The following is a 27,898-nucleotide window of genomic DNA, read 5'->3' as shown; positions in this document are numbered from 1 at the left end:
CAGCAGCATGTCAGCAGCGGCGTGTCAGCAGCGGTTTGTCAGCAGCGGTGTGCCAGCAGCGGTGTGTCAGCAGTGGCGTGTCAGAAGTGGTGTGTCAGCAGCGTCATGTCAGCAGTGGTGTGTCAGCAATTGTGTGTCAGCAGTGGTGTGTCGGCAGTGGTGTGTCAGCAGTGGTGTTTCAGCAGCGGTGTGTCAGCAGCAGTGAGTCAGCTGTGGTGTGTCAGCAATGGTGTGTCAGCAGTGATGTGTCAGCAGCGTCGTGTCAGCAGTGGTGTGTCAGCAATTGTGTGTCAGCAGTGGTGTGTCAGCACTGGTGTGTCAGCAGTGGTGTGTCAGCAGTGGTGTGTCAGCAGTGGTGTGTCAGCAGTGGTGTGTCAGCAACGTCATGTCAGCAGTGGTGTGTCAGCAGCGGTGTGTCAGCAGCATCATGTCAGCAGTGGTGTGTCAGCAGCAGTGTGTCAGCAGCGGTGTGTCAGCAGTGGTGTGTCAGCAGTGGTGTGTCAGCAGTGGTGTGTCAGCAATGGTGTGTCAGCAGTGGTGTGTCAGCAGCGGTGTGTCAGCAGCGTCGTGTCAGCAGCGGTGTGTCAGCAGCGTTGTGTCAGCAGCATCGTGTCAGCAGTGATGTGTCAACAGCGGTGTGTCAGCAGCGGTGTGTCAACAGCGGTGTGTCAGCAGTGGTGTGTCAGCAGTGGGGTGTCAGCAATGGTGTGTCAGCAGCGTTGTGTCAGCAGCGGTGTGTCAGCAGCGATGTGTCACGATTACTCACGACTAAAAATCCATCTTTAGATAAGGCCATAGACATAGCTAAGAGTATAGACAGTTCTTGTGAGGATGTGACGTTGTTAGAAGAATCATTCAACAAAGTGTCATTTTTGGGTGCTGTGGTAAGCAAACCAGCAACTGCTACAGTGTACAAGGTAGGGGTATGAGTAAATCAAATGTTCCAGTATTTCAGTCACAATTGCTACAGATGTGATTTACCTTGGCATGTTTTCACTTTCAAGTATTGTCCTCCACATGGTCAGCAATGTAGAACGCAAGGGTATCAATGTCTTAGGGTTGGTCCTTCAAGGTGAATTCAAGTTAACAATAAGACCTGAGGAGTGAGTGGTTATCACTCTTTGTTTAGTCACATAAAAAGTCCAAATTCAAAGCATTTGAAAATAATCTACATTTCATCAATTAGAAATGTTGATGGTAAATTAACATTAGTATCTTTTTTTTATTAAACTCGAGAGGGATTTGTTTCACATTCCCATACAATTTTTACATATGTCTTAAAACTATGCAGCATAGAGTACTTGGAGGTTTTGATAAAGCAAAATATTTTAATAAAAATTAAATCCCACGCTTTACAAAGAAGACAAACGTGGGGGGTAAACTGTGATGGGGAGGAATGTGTGGTGGGAATGCAGAGAGAAAATGACAAGATTCCTTTCAAAATGTACAGTAATTCTTTGTTTATTCTCGAGGTTGCTATAAACAATTAAAAACTAAAAACTTGTTGGGAGGAAGAATTTGTTTTCGACCTCGCAGTTTCAGTAGTAGATAAGGTCCAATGTTTTCTTGTCAAAGTTCAAGTCAAGTTCTAATCTCAACTTCCTCCTTTGAAAAAAAATTCTTCACCTTTAGCAAATCAGGTTTCCTCCTGGTGCGTACCAAACATTCTTAATGCACTACTGGGAGATTCATAAAAACCTGGGCATTCACATCCCATCTGACCTCGGGACAGCGTGTAACAGGACATCCATGTTTTTTAATACTGTAAACTCACTTTGTATGTAAGGGATCCTTGTTTCTTTTGTATATGAGTATCCATATATTTCCAATGTGGTACCACAATGTTATAATTTCTTCATGTTTTGTCTTAAATATATAGAATTGTTGTTCCTGTAAGGCACATCATTAAGAGGTGTGGTGGATGGCTGAGAAATGAATTCTAATCTCGGCATAAAGATGTGACCTCGAACATGTGGTCCTGGGCAAACCACTTCACAGGGTCACACCCGTGATGTTTTTCCTTAGCTGCCTAAATGTGGAAGTGCTTAGAAACGGACAGATCATCAGCATTCAGCACTATAGAATAATGAACAGGACAGACCATTTTGTTCAGATTGGAAGCGCCTGGAGGTGGTTCGATCTGCCACAGTGCTATATCCAAGCCCTCTCACTCACTCTCCACATCCGGCCGGCCTGAGGCTGTGGGCTCAGATGAGACCCTGGTTGCCCCGGCACTTCTTGCAGACGCAGGCGATGGCAGACAGCAGGTAGAGCAGGCAGCAGAGGCAGGCGAAGAAGGAGGCGGCCAGGTAGATGTGGTAGAGGCAGTCGTGCTTGTAGACTGACACGCTGCAGTACTTGTGCCACAGGGTCTTGTGGATCATGATGCCGGCGGCAGCGGCCTGCAGGCAGGTGGCCATGTATGGCGTTGGTGGTCAGCCAGAGCTCGCCGCCCAGCAGGGTCCCAGGTCCTGCTTGTCGAGCAGGGTCAGCAGGTATAGGGCGATGGTCAGCAGCCAGAAGAGCACGGCCACGAAGAGGACGAAGTGGATGGCGCCCTCATACTTCTTGCAGGCGATGGTGATCCAGAGGGCGGCCCCGGCCAGGAGCTGCAGCACCCGCAGCATGCATAGGAAGCTCTGCAGGAAGGCCCGGTTTGCCCGCTGGGAGCTCTTCGCCGCCTGCGGGGGAGGGTGTGCAGGCAGGGGCGGGTGCACTGGAGGGGGTAGGTAGGGTGGATAGGGCATAGCAGGCAGTAAGAAGTCAGGCTCCTGGCAGGGACAGCACTGCCCCCCTAGGACCGTCTAAAGAGACACACCAGCAAAGTTCTCCTGAGGAAAGAGCGATGTCCAAGCCCAAAGTTTCCGAGAAGAGAGCGTGCGCCAACAGCTCCAAATCTGGACATGAGCGAGTTGTCTCTGCAAACAGCCACCGCAGAGAAGAGATTGATGTTCGCGCCTAACTCCGAGCAGAGAGATGCCCGGCAGCCTCCGGTGAGGAGGGAGCGGCCCTAGTGAACACTCCCTCCGACCAGACAGATGTCCCCACCAGCGGCCTTTGGAGAGGAGAGAGGGCCACCCTGCAAGGGCGCTCAGGAAGCAGTGTTGTGGGTTTTTTCTTGTTTGAAGGGTTGGAGGTTCTTTTCTGTCAGTTACCAGGGCACCCTTGGTTCCTTCCTTCCTCCCTCCCTCTCTGTGCAGCTGTTGCTGCCTAGAGTGGGGCCTGTCCTGCCCTGTAACCTAAAGCCTCGCCCCTCTTGACATCACTGCTCGCGTAACCCACTCTGCATTCTTTAAAACAAGAGCGATCCGGAAAGTCTTGTCTTTATGGGGCCATGTGTTTCTAACACATGGTCCCATAAAGATAAGAAACTGCTTTGCGACCGACGCAAAGCAGGCCACCGAGTCCAGCTCAGAGGCCAAAGGGCATCCACCAAAAACCCCAATTTCCAATGGCAGGCCACCGTTTACCATAAACGGTGACGCCAGCCAATGGAAATAAGGGGTGGGGCTTAAAGCCCCCTTCTGAAATATACTCACCCACAATATGTCTTGCAGACGCGAGCAGCGGATGCGCGCTGCATCGCAGGTCTACGAGACCTAAAAATGGCAGATGTGTTGCATTGATGATGTAATATTTCAGGAACCATGAGACCTATATACTTCATTTTGGTGTCAAACATAGGTTTTGGAGATCCCAGTAGTCTTACAGAGCACGAAAATAACTCCTCAGAGCAACCCTTCCACCATTTTCCAAAATGGCGGCTCTTTAATGATGTGTTTTAGCCATCATATTGGTAATTTATTTTAATATGGTTTTTGTTTCAGGTTTTTCGTTGATTCAAATTCGTAAACATGAGCAAAGCAGGTGGTAGCAGAGGATCTTTATCACCTGATAGAGAGTCGCTAACTACAAAACCTGAGCACTCCTTCAACAAAGCAAAAAAGTGAAATGTGCCAAACTAATCTGGAAGAAAAGTTAACTTCAACTGCGGCTGGACAGAAGAGAGTTCGAGATGCTGCAGAACTATGGAAAAACAAAGCTGATAAAGGATTGAAACTGATGGGTGAAGGGGATTAAATATTTGATCATAGTAAAAACAAATGCTACAAGTCATATACAGTGGAAAAAAGACTGGAAAAAATTGTCAAACACAGCAGAAACCAGTGAATCATAATAAGAATCCAAGTCCTCTGAGAAACCGACAATAACCAAACCCAATCCCCCTCCACTTAAAAGAATGATGGCTACCCCTCGTCCACCTCCAACAACTGATCATAAAGCAGAGGCTCTTCAATGTGACAAGGGCCAAAGGGATTGAAGAACAAACTACAGGCTTTGTGAGTCTCAAAGGGCAAACATGTTTTTATCTGCAGCTAGATTCTTCCATGATGAGGGTTTCAGCCGAGAAGCTGATCTAAACAGCAAGCTCAGTGTATTTACAGCCGATTTGTATCCCCACCCAAACTGCAGGCTTGCATACATGCAAAAATATGAATGTACAATGAGCTCCCAGCAGCAACGTAACCGCCAGCCTTCAGTTAAGTTTGCACTCTTTGAAAAAGCAAATTAAGTTTTAAAGCCACTCTTGAGTGTTGGCTAAGGGATCATACTCAGTGAGATCAGAGAAATAATGGTCAACATTGATGAAACTGTGTGGATCAATAATAAAAAAATTAAGATTTCTCTGGTGAGAATGTACAATGACAGAATTTGTTTTGGTCAGTCTAACAAAAAGAATGAGCCACTTATGGTGTTCTCAGATGATTTGACTCCTGAAGTTCTTGCTGCCAAAATAAGATCACAGGATGCAGTAAAATCAGCATTTTAAGAACCGTCCTGAAAGATTTAGATTTTGGACTTAATGACAAATTGTGTGATGCCCCAGAGCTCTGCAAACCATGGGAGTCAACAAGAATACCTGATGTTGTGTTAACATTTTTTTACATCATTGTTTTATATCAGAAAAGCAAAACTGTTACAAACTAAAGTTCTTGAGTTTGGAACAGAAGCTTAAAACATTGATGATGGCTTTGAAGATATAAGTGAAGAAGTGGAAGACAATCCCATGAACCAACAGGCATATGCTGTACAAATGTACTGTCTTTTCCAAATCATATTTTATGAATTACATCACGGCAAAAAGAAAACTCCCCTACACATGATGACTGCCCATGCAATCTGTGACAAGTGCAATAGTAGAGAGCTAATCACTTCAATGAATAGGATTGGTGTATCAACAAGTTATAATGACATAGTACGGAGGAGGAACTTGTTAGCAGCTCATGCTGTAAAATTTGGTGAATCCGACAGCACATCACTTCCAAGTCACTTTCCCAGGAAAGAATTTACAATTGCTGCTATTGGTTATTTTGAATTTGAAGATAGCTCTTCTTTCTCTGGAACACCCAGCACATGTGATACTGCCAGGGTGCTTTTTCAAGACTGTACCAATGAAGTAGCTGCTGGAAAACAAGCTGTGTCAGCTGACGGTATGAACAAACAAAGCTGCAAACTTATAACCCAGCTGCCTTGCCAACATGTGCAATTTCACTAAAAGCCATCAACACATCCCAATCTACCAGAAGGTTTCAAAATGGCTGAGGACATGGATCTTCTACCTGAAGCTGCGGTCCGCAAAGCTGATTTAACTGAATTTATGATATTGCTTATTTGGTGCGGACTGAAGGATGAAGAAAAGCCAGTTCCTCCGTCTGCTGAAATTCATGCTCTGATCTCCTAGAATACCATTACACTGAAGAAGGTTGGGTTGTTACCAGTAATACCATCTCCAGTCACAAACTACTCAATAGTATACACAGCTCTAAAAAAAAATCCAAAATGTGCATGCTCAGCTTTAAAACCAGCCTATCATGCCACTTTTCTGCTATTGAGTTTTTTCTGTAATGTTTCTGACATTTTTATGAAGAATCCAGTAGAATTTGATGATCTTTATCCAATGATGGGTGTTTTCCAAATGACATATAAGTCACATTCCGACGTGCAGTAAGCTATTCTCAGTGGATGTGGCATGGATGATGCACTTATTGAGGCTGCAATCTTTGGAAACAAAACTGTCCAGTCAGTATTGAGTAAAACTCATTAAGTTAATGTGTTACAAGGTATGCTCATCATATCTGAGCCTATACAAACATTGCATTGGAATGCTTTCTGGAACAAGAAAGACAAATTAGGTTTTGCATATGTTATCTCAGAAGTGAACAATGCACAGGGTGCGCTTCCTTCCAAAGACATAATGCAAAGCCAGGCAACGTTCAATACACTCAGTTCAAAGTCCTAAAATCTGAAAACCAAGTTTGTAGAGTTTGTTAAAGAATGGGAAGAAAAATCAGAACTTTCCAAGTACTAGGGAAATGTTTTACACATGATAGCTCTAATGGAAATCTTGGCATATGCTGGTCGGTAAGGTGATTGGGAACTGCACGTGAAGACTGTAGAATCACTGAATACTTTGTTTTGCAAATGTTATCGCATAAACTACCTAAGGTACGGATCCTGGTATTTCTAAAGAGCAAAGAAGCGAGAGGTGGAAAAACCATTCCTCTTTTGAAAATTCAACCAAAGACATTTTTGGTGATAGAAAGAGAGGGAAGGTTCAAAGCTGTGGCTCCAGATATGAAAATGGAACAGACGGTCCAGAGATCACAAAAAAGCTCCAAAGGGAATTGTTGGTCAGACACGTAAAAGTGAATATGTTGCTCAATGGCAGCTAGTTTACCAAGAAGTCCTTTCTATTTGCAATGTTTTCAGAGAGATGACAAATTCAAAATTAATAGACCATTGTGAAACAATTTCTCACCACGAACTTGTGGGAAAGAGAGGTGAACGTTTTAATAAACATGTTGACAACCTTCTTTATTTCATGCAGCAGCATCAAAACGTTTTGAAATGATGGAGCCCATGTGGCTACACAACTTTGTGACTAAATAATATGTGGATAATTATATAAAGACACGTCTACTAGATGTCCTGGAAAATAGATCGAAACTATACATGAACTAAAACAGGAGAGATTTGTATTGAAAGGCAAAAAGCTGTTTGACATAATCACTAAAGCTGAACGTCCGCACTTTAATTGCCTTAGTAAGAGTGTCGTCCAACCAGTCACTACAAAACAGGTTTCAAAAAACAATTTTCGCAAGCACATAGAGAAATGGATGTACCAAAAGAATGGGGTGAAATTATCAAGGACATGCTATTGCACGATCTTCTTCCGACAAATGCATTATTTCATGGAGATGCTGCAATAAAACCTGTGAAGCACAAACTCGTACAAGAGCTTGAAAAAAAACTTTCACCTGAAGAATTTCAATTTGAAAAGGTGTCCTCATTGAAAACTGCTGTTTTGGTGGAATATATGCAAATGGTCAAGATTTTATCCATGCAACACTTCGGAAAGGTCGTTCAGTCTGTTCTACAGATATCAAAATCAGTGTGCACCTTTCAAGAACTGCACAGTGTCTTTGACAGTTATCTTGAACTATCTGTCAAATTATTTGAGAGAATCAGACGAATGTCTATAAAAAGAACAATCAAACATTCGACACATATACCTGTGCATCTTGATAAATTCTGGTAATTGAACAAGATGAACTTGCAGATGTCAACTCTCCAAAACATTGCTGATGCTTCAGTGAACAATGAATTTCCAATTATTGCAAGTGGAATGATTTTCAATGAGGAGATTGATGTCCACTATTTGGATATATATAGACAGCATAAAGCATGGATCAAAATTACAGCGATTTGGGAAACACAGCAACTCAACCTGAGTGCGATACATGGTCAATTTAAGACCGATTATTTTTAATCTTGAGGAGAAATAAGTTTACTGTCCTGAAGCAGGTGGCCGTATCACAAGAGTGCTACCGAAACGCGTTGACGCCTAGAGTATATGCTGTGTTAAATTTGGACAAGTCAGCAACAAGTTTTAGTCTTGGAATTTTGATCCATGCTTTATGCTGTCTGTATATATCCAAATTAACATTCAGATGACACAGTGAATTGTCTTTTCATAATTCTCCTTTTTAAATAGTGGATTTTAAATTTCTGTGATAATTTGGTGTTTTTTAATTATGTGATTAATTTTCTATGTGCAATATTGATTTGTATGCCTTTTATACTGATTAAAATATAATAATATTGTGACAGGTAGTGGACATCAATCTATGAGTGCCTTAATCATTGTTGAATGTGCTATGTGTTGAGTATAAACTTGGTGAATATGAAAGATTGAGCATATGCTATATCTAAAGGGAATAATTTTTTAATTCATAGTTATTGGGTGCTCCATCCCTTTGGATTTTAGAGCCCTCTCTCCTTGATTTCAATGAGGAGTTGGTGCCTGTAGAGATATATTCAAAAGATATGGGCCATACTGTTCAAGAACTTAACATCAAATTGGAGGAAGCTGACTTTCGTGTTGTGCCACATGTTGAGTGGGCTGTTCAAAATGGCTCCAATCGAGTCACTGTTATATCAAATGACACAGATATTATTGTGCTACTTAGATTTGTTGCAATGTTCATAAGCCAAGGATTGTCAGAGTTATGGATATGTTATGGAACAGGTGAGAAAAGACACTTAATCCCGCTTCATATTCTGTACAATGAACTTGACCCAGAGATGCCCAGTGTTCTTATCAAGGCACATATTCTTATGGGTGATGACACTATGAGCAAAATTGGAACAAAGCTTGGAGCTTTAACTGCTGAACCTGTGAAGTTTCTAAAGGGATTTTACGATACAGAAGAAGAATGTGACTTTAAGGAAGTTGAAAAATATTTCTGCGTGTGTGGAAAATGAGTTTTGACTGTCACACATTTGACGATCTTCGGTACAGTGAGTTCAAGAGATCAGTCTCGCTAAGTGCCGTTCCACCAACGTCATATTCTGTGCGTGACACATTAAAAGAACATTCTACTTGATCAGAAGATGTGTAAATATTTTGGATCATGCATATGTAGAGAAATATCCGTGTGAATTTGGTTGGGAAGATATTGATGGGATGCTAAAACCTACGAAATGTCTAAAGCCTCTACCCATAGAACTTACACGTACATGTACTTGTAAAACATGTGCTACAAAATGTTTACCCTGTCAATATGCTCTTCTCAAATGTTCAAAATTCTGCAAATGTACCACGAGAGACTACTGAAACAAATAAATAAAGTAAACTAAAACAGGAGTCATAAACATTCCTTTTTTTCATATTCAGATCATAAACATTGTTTGGGGTATACATAAAAGAATATAAAAGCATTATTATTTGTTTCATTTCTACATATGTCTCTTCGTCTATTACAGCTGCCATTTTGGAAAATGGCGGAAGGGTTGCTCTGAGGAGTTAATATCTGTCTCTATAAGACTACTTGACCCCCAAAACCTATGTTTTGACACCAAAATAAAGTATACAGGTCTCATGGTTAATGAAATATTACATCATCACTGCAACACATCTGTCATTTTAAAAAATGTTGTTGAGAAAAATTTGGCCCGAATCAGCAGTGTCTGCCCAAGCTAATTACTTCTCTAATGATCCAATAACACAAATCAAAAATGAAAATCTCTGGACATCAATTTTTTTAGGAGGTATATCAGGGGGCTGGGATTATGGATGGGATACCATCTCACAGGCATTCTCGGAGATGAACCACCCGAGGAGTCCTTCTGGTGGTTGCAGTCCATAACAGGCACAAGACGTACTAGCCAGTGAACTACAACCCCCATGAAGCTCAGCCATTGCAAACTGAGATGGTGCTGTCAATTATGGCAAGCTCCCGTTGAGTTCCAACCAGTATTCTACTGTCCTACAGCTCCCCCCAGTTCATGGTGTTGGGAGGGCGGACAGGGGGCTCACGAGACCACTGCATCCCAGTCCTTTAGTGTTTTTCTCTTTCCAAAAGTAGTGTGCTGTTTGCATCTACTAGCAGGTTCCTCTTTAACTTCTGCAGGCCAATGGTATTAGGACAGGCTGTTAGGCCAAGTCGCACAGAGTGGTTAGTTAGAGAAGTAAGAGCTTTGCATCTAGTATCTATGAGTAGGCAGTTAAGCAAGTGGCGTAACGGCATGAGCTGCTGAATTTAGAACAGGGGCATCAGGTTCGAGTCCCGGTGTCAACTCAACATCCTGCGATTCTGGACCAATCACTTAATCTGCCAGTGCCTATAAAAATATTAAATGTGTCCTTGTGTTTGTCCATGGAGCTTGTGTAAAGCGTTCCTATATCTTCGGGTCAAGTTTGCGCTACATAAAACTGCTAAAAAGAAATTAAAGGTAAAGAGACAACAGAAATTCGCAATTACTTAAGTCTTCTTTTTTTTCTTCAAGTCTTTTTATTGAAGATAATTGAAAAAGCGTATATAAACAATGCAATATGCAGCATGTTTCGGACATCCAACTTTTGCAAATTGCAATGTCATCGTAACAATCAAGGCAACGGGAGCATAGGCCAGTTTAGACTGTAAACAAAGGTGCATAAAATTCGTAGCCAGGAAGGCTTCTAGGCTTGGATCAGCCAAACAATAGGATATTAAAGCAACCAGTGGTGTGACAGGGTTCACACGAGGTTGAGGGAATAGCAATATGGATCATGTTCATTCCAAGGAATGATATGGGCAAGGGGATATCCCGAGTGGGAGCTTTAGAGATTGTATATAGGGACATGGGTAATGCGAATCAATGGCGCTACAAGGGAGAGCCATTCCCCCTCTATGGGATGGGATCTATGGATCCAGGGGAGGTGCACGTAAGCCTTCTTGACTGTCTCGCTGGTTGGAGTTGGGCAACTTGCACGTGATTTAAATCCGGATAGCGAGTTTGAGGTGTGTTGCAGTACAGAGCAAAACAGTTATTCCATCATAAGTGAAGTATAGCCGTGCAGCCAAGGATTGTGTATGGACTGCATGCATAATGCTAAGTCCTGTATTAAATATACTTACAGTATAAACTGATCAAATCGAACGATTAGGTCACAAAAAGCAATGCTACCTAATATCGAACAGCAAACTCAATATACAGTATTTCTGTTACTGTACATTAAGATTTGGGTGGAATTCCCGAACCCCCTCACAATGGGAATGACATTGCACAGTGAGTGCCATTACTTTGTCACTGGCAGCGGCAGTCTTAAGCGGGGCCAATAGACAGAAGCAGAGATAAGCAGCCGCAATAGAGTATAAACCAGGGCCTCTGTATAGTTACTCTGTGCCATGGGTGAAAAAGTTCTAAATGTTTGCAAAGCTGTTCAGATCACAAACCTTCAAACCTGCCTTGAACACCTGCCAGCACGAAAGACAACGCTGCGATGGAGTGGAATATAGGTATCACATGAGAAGTTTGCAAATGGCAATAGGATGAAAAGATTTAGGAATAGGAATAGCCTTATAAAATGGTAAACAGCAAAACCTTCATCTACCTGGGCACTTGGCAGCTCTTGAGTTACCTTATGCATTCTCAAACCCGAATGATTGCGAACATTAGGCGAACGCAACGAATAGCAAATACAACAGCAACAACAGTATCAGAGGTACCTTAAGACAAGAGGACAGTTGCTTGCAGTTTGCACGTGTATTTGTGGTTAGGGAGGGTACCATGGAGGTACGCCGATCTCAGGGTGGTCACATTTTATTTCATTTGAATGCTAATGTACACTCTGAATTTACCAGCAATTTAAATTGTATTTCAACCCTACGATTGTGCCTCTCTACTACCCTATGTTCTGAGGACTGTAAACACATACTGCTGCTCTCCAAATCTCTTAATACGAATAGTTTCTTTTAAAGCTCGTGAGAAGCTTCCTGCTGCTGCAGTCAATGATGGGAGCAGGAGGCAACGAAGAGGTAGGGGTGGAAATTTATTAAACTTGTAATACAACTTGAAAAGCACAAAAAACCTGGTGGGTAACAGATCAGTATAACTTGTTGTTATAAAAAAGGGCTACATGCCACACTTCTCCCACTTGCATGCACTGTATATGACTGGTGTCAGTATTACCTAATTTATTGGTGATGAATCTAAGAACCTGTGAAGGATGAAAGGCTGAGTTGAGATAGCAACGAGCAGGAAACATTCAATTCACTGAGCCACCACAGTTTGCCAGCATCCTGAAGATGGATATAGAGGGGGTCAGAGGAAAATGTTCTGGTTAAACGTCAGCCACCGAACTTGGGGGTATATCATCAAGGCGCCGCAATAAAATTATCGCCGATTTAGCGTCTGTTTTCGGGCGAAAAGTGGCGATAATTTTATCGCATGATCAGCAAGGTCACGCTATCGCATGAATCCATGCCTCAGCGCCTGTTTCCTTAATGCCCAGCATCTCACAGCTAATGAGATGCATAGTAGGCATTCTGCAGTAAAATAACCTGAGAAATCTCGCTAACACGAGCTACTACTATCAGGGCGCAAATCCACGTATCGTGGATAATAATATCGCTAACCGCGCTTATAGCAGCTTTGTTTACGCCTGCTTCAGAACTGACTTACCCATTGCATCCAATGGGAGGTGGTTTGTAGGGATGAATCCGCCCTGCACTATCAACAAGGTTCTGATTATCGCCGTCATGTTAATGGCACACTTTCGCCGCGATCGCTAGATTTCCTATCGCATTGGAGATAAGCGTTGCTGATAGAGCGCTATCTCTGCGATAGAATCCAGCGATAGCCTGCATTACGTTGAAACGCGCTAAGCGCGCTTAGCGATGTTTATCGCTTCTTGTTGCTGATATGTCCCGTCCTTATTAGTAACTGAAAGCAAAAAAGCCTCTATAGCTAACTTTTCCAAAACATTTCGAGCTAAAATTATCAACCACAAGCCGCTGGATTCTCTTCAAAATAAAAATAAAAAATAAATAAATGCATTAAAAAAAAAATACCAGCCTTTTCAAGCCACCCAACGCCCTTATCTCCAACAGCCTCAAACTACCACTCCCTTACCTGCTGCCTGCCAATCCTTGTGAAGAGACAACGATGAAATTATCTGGAGCCGCCAAACCCACTTTCTCTTATTGTATTTACCATCTCTTTAAAAGCATTTATAAAAGAATCTCAGCCTCTAAGACATCTGAATGCATTAACAGCATGCATTACCCCCACCATGTCATGCAGAGTAAAACAAATACCCCTAATTTATGCACGGCATGCAGCCAGCAGCAATGTGAGGAACATTTAACCAAGATATGAATCTGGTACTGGAATTTAGTAGCCTGTGACTAGACACTGACAAAATGGACGCATTACTGAAGAACCAGCGTGGCGCCAAACAGCACATAAAACAATCTCTCAGCCTCCAGACTAACAAGTGCCGAGGGCGCAGGAGAGCAAATAAGTCATAAGACCAAGATCAAATGGTGTCTCCAGGGTTTATGCTGGGATCTCAGGCCATCAAAAACATTTACCTCACAGCCTAGTACAACCCAGGGTCCGAAGACAGACCTAAGCGCAAAGCCTGCTGGTGTTTCCAATTGCTAGGCACTCATTGGAACAGAACAGGATATGTAAACTGACTGACTGATTTCAGCTGCCATGGACGACCCCGAGTGTTTGGGAGCACTTCCGCCTGCCTCTTGGACGGTGGCTCCAGGGCGCCGGCTTTGGTTGCCTCATGTGTTCAAGCAGTTTTCAAACTCAGATTAAAAGTCTTGCCCTGTTTACTTACATACATCGACTGCACAAGATTCCATTGCATCAGATTCCAATCACAATGTAGAGGTGTTGTGAGGCTTCTGACTTGACTCATATCTCATACGTCATCTGTGCACAAGAGAGGACTCTAACATTTGTTTAACTCCACACTATAAGGAACTGTTATCTCGGCGGTGGGAAGATGCTTTTACCACGAGCGCTCTCTCTCTCTCATACACACAATCTCTCCCACACTCTCTCCTTCTCACACACACAAAACACACACACCCTGGGGCAGATTTATGAGGCACTTGCGACGCATTTGCGCCGCCGCTGAGTCACTTCTGTGACGCAACGGCGGCGCAAAGCAAGCACCATGCTGCAACGGATTTACAACGTGACGCATCTAGGGAGATGCGTCACGCTGTAAACCCCTACGCCACATTATACCTGCGTCAGGTATAATGTGGGCGTACCGTCGCAGTGTGGGCGGTCCATCGCAGAAAAGCCTCGGAAAAATACCTGAGTGAAATCTACAAGATTTCACTTAGTCACTTTTCCGACGCCGCTGCGTCAAAACCTTGCGCCTGCTTGAAGCAGGTGTAAGGCGAGATGCAGCATGTTGGAGATAGGCCGGGTTGGAACAATGCTGGTGTTGCGTTGCGCCCGCGACACAACTCTAGCACTACGCCAACCTTACGCCGGCAGATGCATCTGCCTATCCGTGCACCACAGCACGCCGCATTGTAAATGCGGCGAATCCGTGGTGGCGGACGGGTAGTTTTGCGTGTTGCACGTTTTCTGGCGCATCCCTGCTGATTTGCAGAGATGCGCCAGACCTTGTAAATCTGCCCCGCTCTCTCTTTCTGCTTCTCCAAACAAAAACTGATAGAAAAGCAGGAACTGTGAGAGATAAGCGTGACCATGATCTATGCTTACCAATGCTGTAGCCACCAATTGGCCCCAAGCCTTGTGCAGCACGTTGTACAAGTAATGTTTTACCAGCAGAATTGTACGTGTTTATTAGAGTTACAGTTTTTGCATTTACTGTTATAAATATGAGTGCACAAGTCCCATAAGGAAAAGTGATGCTGGATTAAAAAACATTTATATAATAATGGGGTGACCAATACTAGTCCATGGACCTGGGTAATGATCGGTATAGAAAACAATGGTCCTAGACTATTTTCTTTAGGAAGGTATTCATTAAGATAAAATCTCTAAACATGGTACACATAGAAATCAAGTTGCATCATAAATGTACCCGAGTTATTTCCCAGGCTTAAAAGACATGACTCGCACGTGACCTGGAACCCTTGCCCCAGGAGATCTCATTCCATAGTAACTCTCTCTTCTGTACGTATCTTCCAAGAATCATTCGCATCTCCACCATGCGTCCTCTGCCTTTACTATAAAGAAATACTCCCATCTCTCACTCCAGACCAAAACATGCCAGCCTGTTGCCAGCCCTGCGGTTAGCAGTATAGACAATATGGATTGCCCAACCTTGACCTTGCTATAAGCCCCTCCTCCCTCACCTAGCTACTGTCAGTGGATAGAAAAGGCCAAAGTGACTCAGAATCAAAAGGTCTACTTGAAACGTCCATCAGCGGTAGTAGTTCCTATGTGTTGTTAAGATGGAAGTCGCTGCCCGCGGCAAGAAGGAGCTCATGGGGAATGAACTTCAAAACTTCATAAGGAACAATCTAGACAATGTCAACTGAATTGAAATAATAAAATAATTTGTTTACTAACAAGGATTCACTTCACTTTTTATTGTATCTGTTTTAAATCAGTGTCCATAGAGGTTAAATAAATCATATATATGTAATACATAAGCATCAGACATTTTAAATTAGAGGATTCATATTGTTCTACTCAGGGGGAATTTTATGTAAAATGCGTGACAAAAAACACTCCCTTAGTTGCTTCTAGTTTGTCTGTAAACATTAGCTTGAACATTAATTATTTTTCAAGGTTTCATTTTGGTTGCTCCACAGAAAGAGCATGAAGCTTTGTCTGTTCACATGCAAAATTGAGCACCCCCAGTTAGTTCTGAATTGTCCTTCCTCTCTGCCCAGATCCCAAGATGTTTGGGGTGACAAAAGCCTGGTGTTATGCTCTTTTGTTAGACTGCTTAGACAGCTCTTTTGAAATGTAAGTGGGGCGGGGAACAGCTCCATCTCTCCCATACTGGCATTATGGCCCTTTCCCAGCTACACCCAGTTCTTATGGTTCACGGTCTGGGCCCTATACGCAGTCCTGGTGGGGGACCAATTAACAAGCGCAGGCAGATGGAAACTCCTAGAACTTCTAAGAAGGTTGAGGGCAGGAAAAAGCCACTTTCTAAAAGTTTGAAAGGGAATCTGGCAACCCAATAACCCGACGTGAGCCTGGGTATCAAGTAAAATAAGGTGAAAGGCCAGCAAGGGGATCAGTTACAAAAAAGTAATTATCTGAATGAATGTATTTTTATGTCCCAAAACGGTGACATTTATATTAAATTAAACGATGCAACAAGATAAAGTGTAAGAACAGATCGGAAAAGCAAGCGTAGATAATATGAATTTACTTGAAATATATAACTTCATAATATAAATTGTGAATAAGAACAACATTTGGGATATATGACATGAAAAACATCGTACATCAATCATGTCTGGTATAAATGACTTATGGGAAATCTAAATGTATGGTAAGTCCATTCCTTCCTATTTAACCAGTACAATATATAGCACATGAAAATCTTGGACACAAATCCGAAAAACAGATTATGAGGAAGATCTGGAAGCACTGTCAACGTTTCACTCTCAGTTGTCCTCAGTATGTGAGACCATCCTCAGGACTGTTTTGACTAAAGGAGGTGTAAACAGGTTGTATTTAACTGAACCCAGATCTGAGCTGTCAAGATTCATTCAAGTATAGAGCATCATGGCCAAGGTTCGTGATGGACCTGGCCCTTTCTGCAGGGTCATCCCAAAACTTTCTGCCTTTACCCTCCTGTTTTCTGAGCCCATTTATATTGGCTTTTAGGACTCTGCGTACTTTACTACTGCTAAACAGTGCTAAGGTGCTTGTGCTCTCTCCTTAAACGTGGTAGGATTGGCTTACAACCAATTGGCATATTTAATTAACTCTGTAAGTCCCCAGTAAGGTGGCACTACCTGTGCCCATGGCCTGTAAATTAAATGCTACTAGTGGGCCTACAGCACTGGTTGTGCCATCCACTTAAGAAGCACTTTAATCAGGTCTCAGGCCTGCCATTGCAGCCTGTGTGTGCAGTTTTAAACTGCAATTTCGACTTGGCAAAATTAACTTTTGGCATGCCTAAGCCTCCTTTTAAATATATATGTCACCCCCAAGGTAGGCCCTGGCTGAAGAGGGGTGAAACCCCAAAGCTGGTCCTAGGATGCTTGTTTCCAGTACAGGGAGGACCTGGCTTGGCAGTTCGGGCTGGACTGTTCCCATGAGGCACAGGGTCAAGACTGATTTGCATATGGCTGGGTTCAAACTGGAACGGCATGGTGAGCAAATAAACGATGGATTTAGGCACAGATCTCTGTACTTGGGTGAATGTATGACATTGTTCTGCATTCTGTCCATCAATAGTTCTTTTTGAACTGGCCTCCACAGAGGGCAGGGTGCAATGTGTGTAAAGAGTAGGATATATAGTTTCAACTTTCACATGCCCTAGTACTGAAAAACTGCATGGCCTATTTCTGCAATAGGATAACATTGGAGTTGATGTATTACATTTAATACGGTGTAATTTTCAAATGTAACAGGTAGACAGGTCGAATTTGGTGTCTAATCAATTGTAATTTAAAATCCCTCTTTAATGGTAAAATCAGATTTGAAAATGGCACTTTAAGAAAGCTGGCATTTACTTGTACTAACCATTTGGTGCTTGAAGCCTGATCCTGGGTCACATGACTAGGTGTAGCTGGCAGTTGGTCTCTGTGTATTGCTCCCAGACAGTGAAACAAAGAGAGAATAGATGTTGGCAGGATGGGTCACTCTGAGTTAACAAAGGGAGAGGCTCTGTCACTTACCCAATTTGCACATCACAAAGGCTCTGTCTGAGCCCTATCACAAAGGGCTTGTCATTAGGCTATTGTGACCCCAGATAAGCGGGGTCCAGGGAGAATGCGAGATGCCTGACCCCTCAGTGGGGTGGAAGCCTCTTGATGTTTCTCCAACTTCAAAGTAGGCACTGGGTGTAAATACTGGACCTCAGACACAAACTCTCCAGTACACTTCTGGGCAGGTGGATACTCTACCAGGAAGAAGGACTGCTGGGATGCTGAAAGGACAGCCGCTTTGCAGGACTGCTGCTCTGAAGGACTACTGCCCTGCTGTACTGACCTGCTGCCCTCTGGCCTGGGTGAGAAGGACTGGACTTCCATCTGTTGAACCAACGGCCACCAGAGTGACTCCAATGGCTAGTTGGCTGGCCTCCTGACTTGAGCCTTAGGGACAGACCACTTCAACAACATTGACCCCAGCACCTGGACTTGGCCATTTGTGAGTCTGCGGTGCCCCTCAGTCCTGGCCCTTGGAAGAGGCCCTAAGGTGCTCTGCCAGGCTCTATTGAACCAGCGGTACTAATGCATCTTCTCTCCTGCGCGGCGCAACTCAGAGCAGAACCAACGCATGCATGCTCCTGCTGCGTGGATTGGACCTGTCACAAAGCAGGCATCGCCTTCGGGGCCTCTTTGGAACCACCGCTGTGTGACCCATCCTTGGCGCAGGCCCTCACATCCCTCTTCAACCGCAGCCTCGACGATGATGACAGACTCCACATTGCAGCCTCGCAACTCCTCAGGACCAACACATTACCCCAAATGTGCAATGCATCCCCAATGCCTGACTTCACATCGCAAGCCCTCGCGTGAGCTCCTCAACGATGGGCAGGACCTTGCATCGCAGCACCACGAAACCGATGCATTGCTTCGGCTGCGTGACGCATCTTTGACGCGAATACTCGCAACACTCTGCAAACCACGATTGAGGGTACTTTGTTCAGCTGGCCTAACTGGGTCCCTGTAGCTAGCCCATGCTCCATCTTGGTTGGCCTGAACTTGTGACGTTGTTCCGGTCTGGCATAACCAGATATTCACAGTTATCACTTTGTGCTTTTTGGTACTATGTTTATTGAAGCTTGCAGCTTGTAAGTGTATATAATACCGATTTTAAATTGCAATTCATTTGAATACACACAGGACATTTTTACCTTCTCCCAATTAAACATTAGCACTTATGTTTTTTAAACAAACATTAAAATTTGATACTTGTATAGCGCACTACTCACCCGCAAGGGTCTCAAGGTGCTTGTACGAATACCGCTGTGGAACCCATCCTGGCTTTCCCTGTGAGGCGTCCACTCCTGGGCACCCCCAAGGTGGAGGCCAGGCATCCTTAGCATTGTGGGGGCCGTTGTGGAGATTAAGCAAGCTATTGCCCAGAGTTGCCCAGAGTTGCAGAGTGGGACTCCATGATTGGAATAGGCACCGAGGCGAGAATTATCAGGTCTGTGGAATTTTTGAGCCCAAGACCCGCCGAGGAGGGGAATTGAACCCTGGTCCTGGACTAGACCTCTACATCAGGGTCTGCTGCTCTAATCATTGAGCCACACTTCTCCACCATTGTGTACATGTGCATTGAAAGCGTAGAAAACAAAGTAAAGAGCACATCATTACGAATCAACAATCATTACAGGGGATAGGCCTGCCCTTAACCCGGGTGGACAAAGATGTATTGAGAAATAATATACCAACAGAACCCCCCATCCACCGCGAGGTAGGCCTTAAAATAGTGAAATTTAGGAGTTTTTCACTACCAGGATGTGTAAAACTTAAAAACGCATTTTCTACTTTTTAAATACAATGCATTCTGCTGTGTAGGCTGTTTAGGGTCTCCTTTGGGATGGCCTATATGAATTAAGAAGGAAGGTTTAGACTTGGCAAAAGATTTATTCTGCCAGGTTGCATTGGCAGTTTGTGACTGCATACAAGCTGCAATGTCAGGTCTGAGACATGTTTCAAAGAGCTACTTAAATGGGTGGCACAGTAGGAACTGCAGGGCCCCTAGTAGCATTTAATTTACAGGCCCTGGATACCTGTAGTACCACTGTACTAGGCTCTTCCTAGTGAATTAAATGTGCTGATTCGGTGTACATCAATTTCACAATGTTTTTATTGAGTAGCCACAATCACTTTAGTATCAGTTAGCGCCAGTGGTCAAGTGCACAAAGTCCTAAAAGCCAACAAAAAAGGGTTTAGAATGCAGGAGGGGAGAAGTCAAAAGATTTGGTGTGACCCTACAAAGAGGGAGGGGCCAAGCCTAACAAACACTAACTATTCTTACAGCTTTGGATGACCTAGAATAGACCGAACCATTACTTTTGCAGGAGTTTGATAGTTTGTAGGTAGCGTTGCCAGGGACAGTGTGAACTAATCGCTACTAAGGGTCTAAAAGCCGTGGGGAAGATTAAGCGAGTTATTGCCCAGAGTCACATGGTGCTGGGCTTAGCAGCGGCAGGAGCCGGGGATCGAACCGTGAGTCCCGTGCTCCTGAGTCAGCCCCTTGGCCGCTGCGCCACACCTCTCTTGGACCTTGACAGTTACTTTTTTTAAAAAAAACAAATTACGCACTTTCTAATGCAGCTCATTTGGGATCTTTATTTATATTTAGTCAGTCATCTATAGTTCGGACAAGGCCTTAAAAACGTCGGGGCATTTTAGAAAATGTCTATTAATGCGTTGTGCCTTCTTCCATTGTAAGCTTCGGGCCCCGTGGCTAGCACCGGCTGCAGCGGTCTGTCAAGGACAGAGCTTTCCTTTTTAAGCCCGATGCAACCTGCGCGGAGGCAGCCAGTGAAAGGACTCATCAGGACTGGGAGGGAAGTGAACCGAAGCGACAAGGAGTCAGGCACGGGCCGCGGAAGACGCACGAGCGACGTACACACTCACCCGCTCGCTACAGAAGCCCCGGAGGGACATTTCCACAAAGTGACTCTTTTGTCAACGAAACCTTTTAATACCAGGAAGGGTCAAGGATGCAGCCGCGCGCGCGCCGTGCCTTTTTAAGGGCTCTCGGGCTCAGGAAGCCTTGCTTACATTACGTTTCAAGGCACACGTGAGCCGATTGACGTTTTATGGAGTAATATCTGAGAATTATATTTATTTTAGCAATAGCTGTCTGCCTCTTAGGCGCGGGGAAAGGCCCAGTGACTGAACAAGGCTGACATATTTTTCAGAACATGGACACCAGGCATTCTTCCTGGGGGAACGTCTGCCATAACATTTCTTATGCACGATAAACGCGGGTCACCCTCCAAACAGGCCCTGCTTAATTTAGCGCAGACTTATTTATTAATGTGAAAGATTTATAAAGTGCGCATCACGTCTGCGGGCACTCTGTGTAACAACAGAAAGGGATATTTATAAACAGCCCGTCACAAACAGCCCGCAGACCGCGCCATTGTCACAGCATATGTTATGATATTAGTAATTCATACGGCGCCTCGGATGGGCCAATCCACCCTCGGGCGCCTTAACCAGAATCCTCGGCACTCTGGGAGGACAGAGTCAAGACGCCCTCCAGCGCCTGGCAGCAGTGCCCAGCTTTGATCTCCGCTGTGCACTTGGCCAGTGAAATGATTAGTGCGATCCGGTTTGGCGAGGCAATCCAGAGATGGGCTCGGCCAAGTTCTTCTTATATGGAGAGAGGGGGAGAGTTGAGCTGGCAGGGAGGAGGGCTCTGGTATGTGAGATAAGCCAGCGGGGCTGCCTGGTGAATTATCAAACTGGTGATGTGAAGTTCTGCCCTGAAATGGACAGAGCGTGCGAAGTGAGCAAGCCAGAACGCCCTGTCCATCCGCGCTGTCACCTGCGCCCTAAAGGAGCTTTGAGATTGGCAAACAAAATGTAGCCAAAAAGTGCATTTTCATTCTGTGGCATTATAACTCATCGAAACGGGCTTTACAGAAATTTCACGTGGGTCTGAACGACCACTCATGAAATAGCTTAAAACCTCACAGTCATGAAATAACTGTCTTGCCAGCACAAAAGCGCCTTCTAGCAATAAATACATTATTCTATAACACCAAACACAAGTGACCTCAAATCCGCACGAATTTGCCTACAAATATCGGCTTCAGATGACTTGGAAATACACACGTTTTGTTTTGAAACACTGGCTTGCCATTTTCATCAAATACTCTTAAATTTGCCCGAAATTAGCAGGACCCTTTTAATTAAATGCCTTAATGTTGTTGCCACACACTAATGTGTCATTTTTAAAAATAAGCACTTGTCCCCGCCTATCAGCTTGTAAATTTCCCAAAATACAATCAGTAAAGTCCACGGTATTAGCTTTATGGGTCAACAGTGTTGTGTACGCACAATCATGTGTTCTTCCTGTGCACTTGTGTAGTGCGTTTCTGCCACTGCTATGGGCTTACTACTGCGCCGTGGGCTTTACGGAAAGTGTATTCACACTTGGAAGTGGAGGCTTGCTGCAGCCGTGAGTCTTACTGGCGTGAAGGAACAAACATGCCTGCTCCTACCTTTATTGGCATCTCTGTGTCTCTCTTTTCCTCCCAGTGCCCTTTGCCCCTATACATTCCCGTTTCTCCCCATGTCCATGTTTTCCTATGTCTCAATGTACAATAATTGAAACTGTGGAGTATCAGTGGCGGCCGCCACAATCAAAAAGTGGTGCGGAGGGTGGATGGGGTGCTGGGGGGAGAAGGTGCGGGGGGGTAGTTTAATAATAATTTTAAGAAAAGGAAGACTTACCTGAAGCTGCTGGCCGCCTCCCGCGTCTCGCCTCAGTGTTCTTCTTCCTGGTCGCATCACAGACTCCATGTGCAATCTCCGCGCTGCTCTTATGCGATGAGAGCAGCGCACGGATTAGCCTGAGCAGGCTGCTTTGAGAAACCGCTCAGGACAGGGAGTCTGTGCTGTTACTCCAGCCTGGCTGTTCAAAACAGCCATGTTGGAGAAACCTAAGTGCGCATGTGTGTTTCGTCGGCCTGAGACAGCCAGGCAAACACACATGCGCACTTAAAAGTGCACCAACCAGTCCTCCCCTCCCCCATGGCCCCGCCCCGCTCCTCCCACGCGGACTCAGCCAGCATGTGAAAACAAAAACGATGTTAGAATATTGTTTTATTTTTCACCTGCTGGCTCTGAGCCAGTGGGGTGACGCTCCTCCGCCGTTGCGGAGGAGCCGCCCCTGCGGAGTACGACTTCCAAGGTCATCCAGCATTTTTGGTCCACCATTCAAATCCAACAGAACTTGAATCCCTTAGTTTGCCACATGCCGTTGGTTCACTTCCTCCTCTTTTCCTCACAGGAGATACTGAAAAGTGTCCATGTGTACAACATACTGTGCCAACAGCCAGAGTCCTCAGTGCCAGAATTTGTCCCGGATTCATCCTAGTATGAATGTGTTACCCTGTCAGTGGAACAAATCAACTTGTTGTTGTTTTTTTAAGATAATTATTAAGACCGCCACATCAGCACAGTGGGCAGAATGCTAAAGGGGCTATATAAAAATGTAGAAAGAAATCACACCTTTTAACAAAACTTGAGGCCCGATGTACTAAGCATTTTAATAGGCTTAATTGCTCCAATTCAGCATTTGCAACTGTAAAATGTTCTTTTCTTATGTACTAATCCCTTTTTAGCAGTCACAAAAGTTTTTCTGACTCCTAAAATGGGATTGCAAAAAGATACCATTCTGTATCTGAAAGGGGTGTGTTGTAGACATCCCTCACAAATACCAATTGATAGCTAACATATCTATGTTTTGAGACTGAAATCTGGCCGCAAATCATTGATATTATACAGACACCTTCAATGAGGTAGTAACACATCTGCAAAAGGGAAACCGTCCCTTTGGGAGTACTTTTCATTTGTGATATTAAAAAAAGTTTATTTAAGAAAAGGCAGTGGTTGAGGAGACACTGCCTCCTCTTAACCCCTTCGGTGCTCATGACGGAACGGTTCCGTCATGAGCCACGGTTGAGCTGTGCTCATGACGGAACCGTTCCGTCATGACCATGCCCGCGCAAGAAACCGTCAGCACAGCGGCGGAATTTGCGCAGCATGGAAGGGGTTAAACAAACTATAAAAAGTAAACATTTCTTTTTAAACATGGTCCTGTTTCATTTGAGAAAAACAGGCTGCATTAAAAAAAATAAACCGATTGGTTTATTGAACATCAATCACAGACACGGTGGTCTGCCTACTCCAGCATGCCACCGTTCCTGTGGTGGCCGCCAATCGTAGTGAGTCGCAATTTGTGACCTACCTCATTAATATGCATGTGATAGGTCAGATTCAGCCCATTAGGATTCAGAATTTTAAAAACCAGCCAATGAGCACACCGATTGATTATTAATATTCTTTGTTGATTGCAAAAATACTAATAGAAAACTTCAACCAGTATTTTGCGGATTGTAAATAGTAAATCTGGCCACAGCCTCAAAAAAACTGACTACCAATTTTTCAAGGATACTTATCTGCACAATTTTAGACTTGCATTTAATTGCTAAATGCAGCCAAACTCACTCACCCTACATTTTAGGGCAGGTTAATTCACTATTCTACTCCTAGTCCCAGCATATTTGGTGAAGACGTTTTTTGAAATTAGGGCCAAGTAAAAATCGAGATTATTGTAGGGAGATATTTGAGTGAGATACAGATTTAGGCAGTCTATGTTCCGGAGTTTATGTTTTTTGAAAGATATGTTTTTATAGTATATTTTCACATGCTAACATAACAAACTATGATGTATCAATTAAACATAATCATAACCATTTACTGCAGCAGAGGAAAGCGAATCATTATTGATCATTCATGCCACAGTAACCTGCATTTATCATCTATAAAAAACATCACCCTTTTGCTTTAATGTATGGAAATCATAAAGCAGAGTCTTATGACATCTGGATCTTGGTCAGAGCATGTTTCGTCTTAACTACTTCTTCAGATTTGCACTCTCAGCTCTTGAATGTGAGACTGGATTTGCACCGTCACTTAGACTGCAAATGCACTGGCAATCAATCCTGGAGTATATATTCAGATATGAACCATCATCAACTAATCAATAATGCAATTTGCGATCTTCATCATCACTCATTGATCCTAGCATAACATAATATGTGCATTTGGAAAGCTCACGTTCACCCGTGGGCATCTTGGCTCTGAATAACAGATGTGTATTGTTACCCAACTCAATGGTACTCATTGTATCGACCTCAGAAGGGTGAAAGTCTGAGCGGACCCGCTGGGATTTGAACCTGTGACCATGAGGTCGAAGGCAGGCTGCTACAGTTCACACGTTAGTGCACTAAGGCCACACCCAGCACCCCGAGCACATACCGATATTTGCACCTTCGCTCAGTGATACTGTTTCACTCCTTTTGCAAACAGACACAAAAACGCCACATTTGCTAACATTACAATAAGGCATTTTCGTGTGTAATTAATATAGTGCTTATGCTGACGCTATGACAACCCTTCCCCAACAGATTTACGTGCTTTTTGCCTTCTTATGCAGCCAGCAGCACACTGGTGCAGGCACCACAGGCCGCCACTAGAGGTCCCTCTGGAGTCCGCAGCAGGGGTGCAGTATCTCACATAGTTACTCGTGCTCCCCCTCAGGCCAGCAGTAGGGGTGCATGCAGTATGTCGGGTCATTATCAGGTCCCTTTGGAGCCAGGAGAAAGGGTGAAGTTTCTGACTATGGACAGATCTGACATCCTTGTACCAATGGTGAAGTGATTGTTTATGTCTCCACCGCTCTTCGGTCACTGTCGCTATAAAAGCAATGTGAATCTGCACCACGCACTGACTTTGCACTTTTACAAATATGAAGCAATATCTATCAACATCAGATATAAAATATTATCATCGTATGTTGGTCAATAGTTGTGAGTGGACGTTTAATCAAGATGCGCCCAGCGGCTTGTGAGCGTTTGGATGGTGTCTCATGTGTCACGTCCCAGTATAAGACGGGAGCTCAGATATTCATTCCATTTCGGAGAGTCACTCCCTAACACAATCCCTTTCTGTCTATGCATCTATGCCAGGGCTCATTTGCATATTCATGATGCCTTGGGGTCAGATCACGCAGTGGGAGCATTTCCTTTCTTTCAATTGTCACCAATCCTCACAAATGAAGTATTTGAAAGATGCGAGTGGAGAAGGCAGAAGGCAGGGCATCCTTAATGCAGCCTTTGAAATCTTTTGAATAGAGAATTAATGACAGTGCTGCTCAATTGTGACAAGTTTTACTTTGCATTTTTTATCTGATGCCGGAGATGGACCCTTTTACAGGTCAAAAAAAGCGATAGAAGTTTTTATATGAACTGTTCTTTTTAGTTCTGCAACAAATTCTTTGCAAAGAAAATCTTGGCAAAATGAAGATTCTGTTAGTGATGATAGAAGGAAAATGAAGATCTGGAGTCTCTTCTGTGGAGAGAGATGTTCAGCCGGTAAATTCTGCGCCAAGCACCAGAGTCACAACACTGCAGGCAATGATGAAACTAGCAGGGATTCCGCCAGCCAATAGCAAGACTCTACTCGGTTTGTGAGGGTCAACAACCAACAAGAACAAGAACCTGCCAGCCCATTACGCCAGAACCAATCCAAATTCATTTTGCATTCCTACAGTATACTTTCTCCTAATGGATTGGCTGTGAGCCTCTAAGAGCCCAAGGGCCAGCTCTCAGTAAGACTGCTGTCAATGAATGCTGACTGGATGTAGTCTCAAAAAAAGATTTGCCATGGACATTCATGTAATATGTAAGGAAGGGAAACAAAGACTGTTCAAAACATACAATTCTATTGAGGAGGATTGCTATGTTCCACTGCACATATACTCCACGTTTTGCATCACCATAGCTCTAATGTTGGTTGTTCAGGGCCCTTCCATCTAAAAGTCATTGTCAGCCTACCCGCTAGGAGCAGTTGGAATATAGGTCTCCCTGTTGATGATGCTAAGGGGTACACACCTTCAGCATTTGCCTCCTGCCCTCAAACAAAACCTACAAGGCAACCAATGGGAGCTGTGATCCGGTGATCTCTTTAAGTCATGGACATTCCAAACATGTTCTTTCCCTTGTGCAGAATCCAGAAGAAGCCATACCTAAAAACAAAGAAAGAACTCAAATGCTTTAATAACTATCGGGACTTATTTCTGAATATAATAATTTGTTTTGCATATCATGTGTAGTGTTTACATCCAAAAACGAAGGCTACACATTATAGTGCGCTTCCATACTTGTTTACTTCATAATTCAAGTAGGCATTTGATTGCAATGGAAAATGCCTTTGTTTTTGTGCAGGAAGGCCACTTTTCTAGGTAGCGCGTGCATTCACACATACTCCTACCAGATGCTGAAAACAACGGCCCTCTTGCATTGTAATGTAAGAGCTGCATTGGAGAGAGTCTCAAAGCCTTGAAGCAATGGCTGAAGGAAGCTGTGACAAAGCAATCAGTGGCTTAAGGGGTCTGACCCAAAGCCCCTGCTGTGTACCTTGGAACAACAAGTGCCATCCTGAGCTACAGGATCCAGGCCTACATCAACGACAAAGGAATCCTCCCTGCTTAGCAGATTTTGACATATAGCAACAATTTTATCTTTCCACTAACTGTAAGAAATATAAATGTAAGAACACTCTCTTATCTCTAGATTTCGAAGTAAGAGGGACAGATTTACAAAGTAATGTGCCTGAGATCCTGGGAGATCCCCGCCCAAACTTAGCCACCCTGAGTTTTGGTAGAGTTAAAAGAAGCCTGACAGGGGATGCAAGATGCACCAAGAAGAGAAGTCAGAAATTCTGCCTGATAGATAAGAAAGGCAAGAACTGAAAATAAACCCTCCTGTTGACTTTCAGAGCCTTCTCTCAACCTGGGCCACAGGGCGACTTCTAAACTCATCGAAGCAGTACTGGGGCAAATTATTTGATGTAATCAAAGGAATGCACACTTGGACGGCTGTGTGAAAATATACAACAAAAACATTGCGTGTTAAAAGGAAGGCCAAAGGGTGAGACAAAGGATGTTGCCAACACCCAACTCCATACAATCCATAATTAAACAACCTAACACTCCCCACAGAATAGCCGTCAATTAATGGAAAGTACCGGAAGGCACAAAGATGTCCTACTTGCTCTACACAGATGGTTGGGTCCTCCTGACAAGGGGGTCTGCTAATTTCACGTAATTACGCGATATG

At 43.9% G+C, this 27,898-nt stretch overlaps 1 protein-coding gene and 1 pseudogene across 1 annotated transcript in view; both read right to left on the bottom strand.

The window, feature by feature from the left end:
• Positions 1-27,898, bottom strand: part of IGSF11 (immunoglobulin superfamily member 11) — a 545,901-nt gene that overhangs the window by 78,804 nt on the left and 439,199 nt on the right. The window lies entirely within an intron of this gene.
• On the bottom strand, positions 2,208-2,747 carry LOC146801668 (MARVEL domain-containing protein 1-like; annotated as a pseudogene).

The sequence above is a fragment of the Triturus cristatus genome, chromosome 8 (assembly GCF_964204655.1).
Source record: "Triturus cristatus chromosome 8, aTriCri1.1, whole genome shotgun sequence".
In the NCBI taxonomy this organism is placed as follows: Eukaryota; Metazoa; Chordata; class Amphibia; order Caudata; family Salamandridae; genus Triturus; species Triturus cristatus.
The sequence above is the reverse complement of the archived record's forward strand: the minus strand, read 5'-3'. Positions and strand labels throughout refer to the sequence as shown.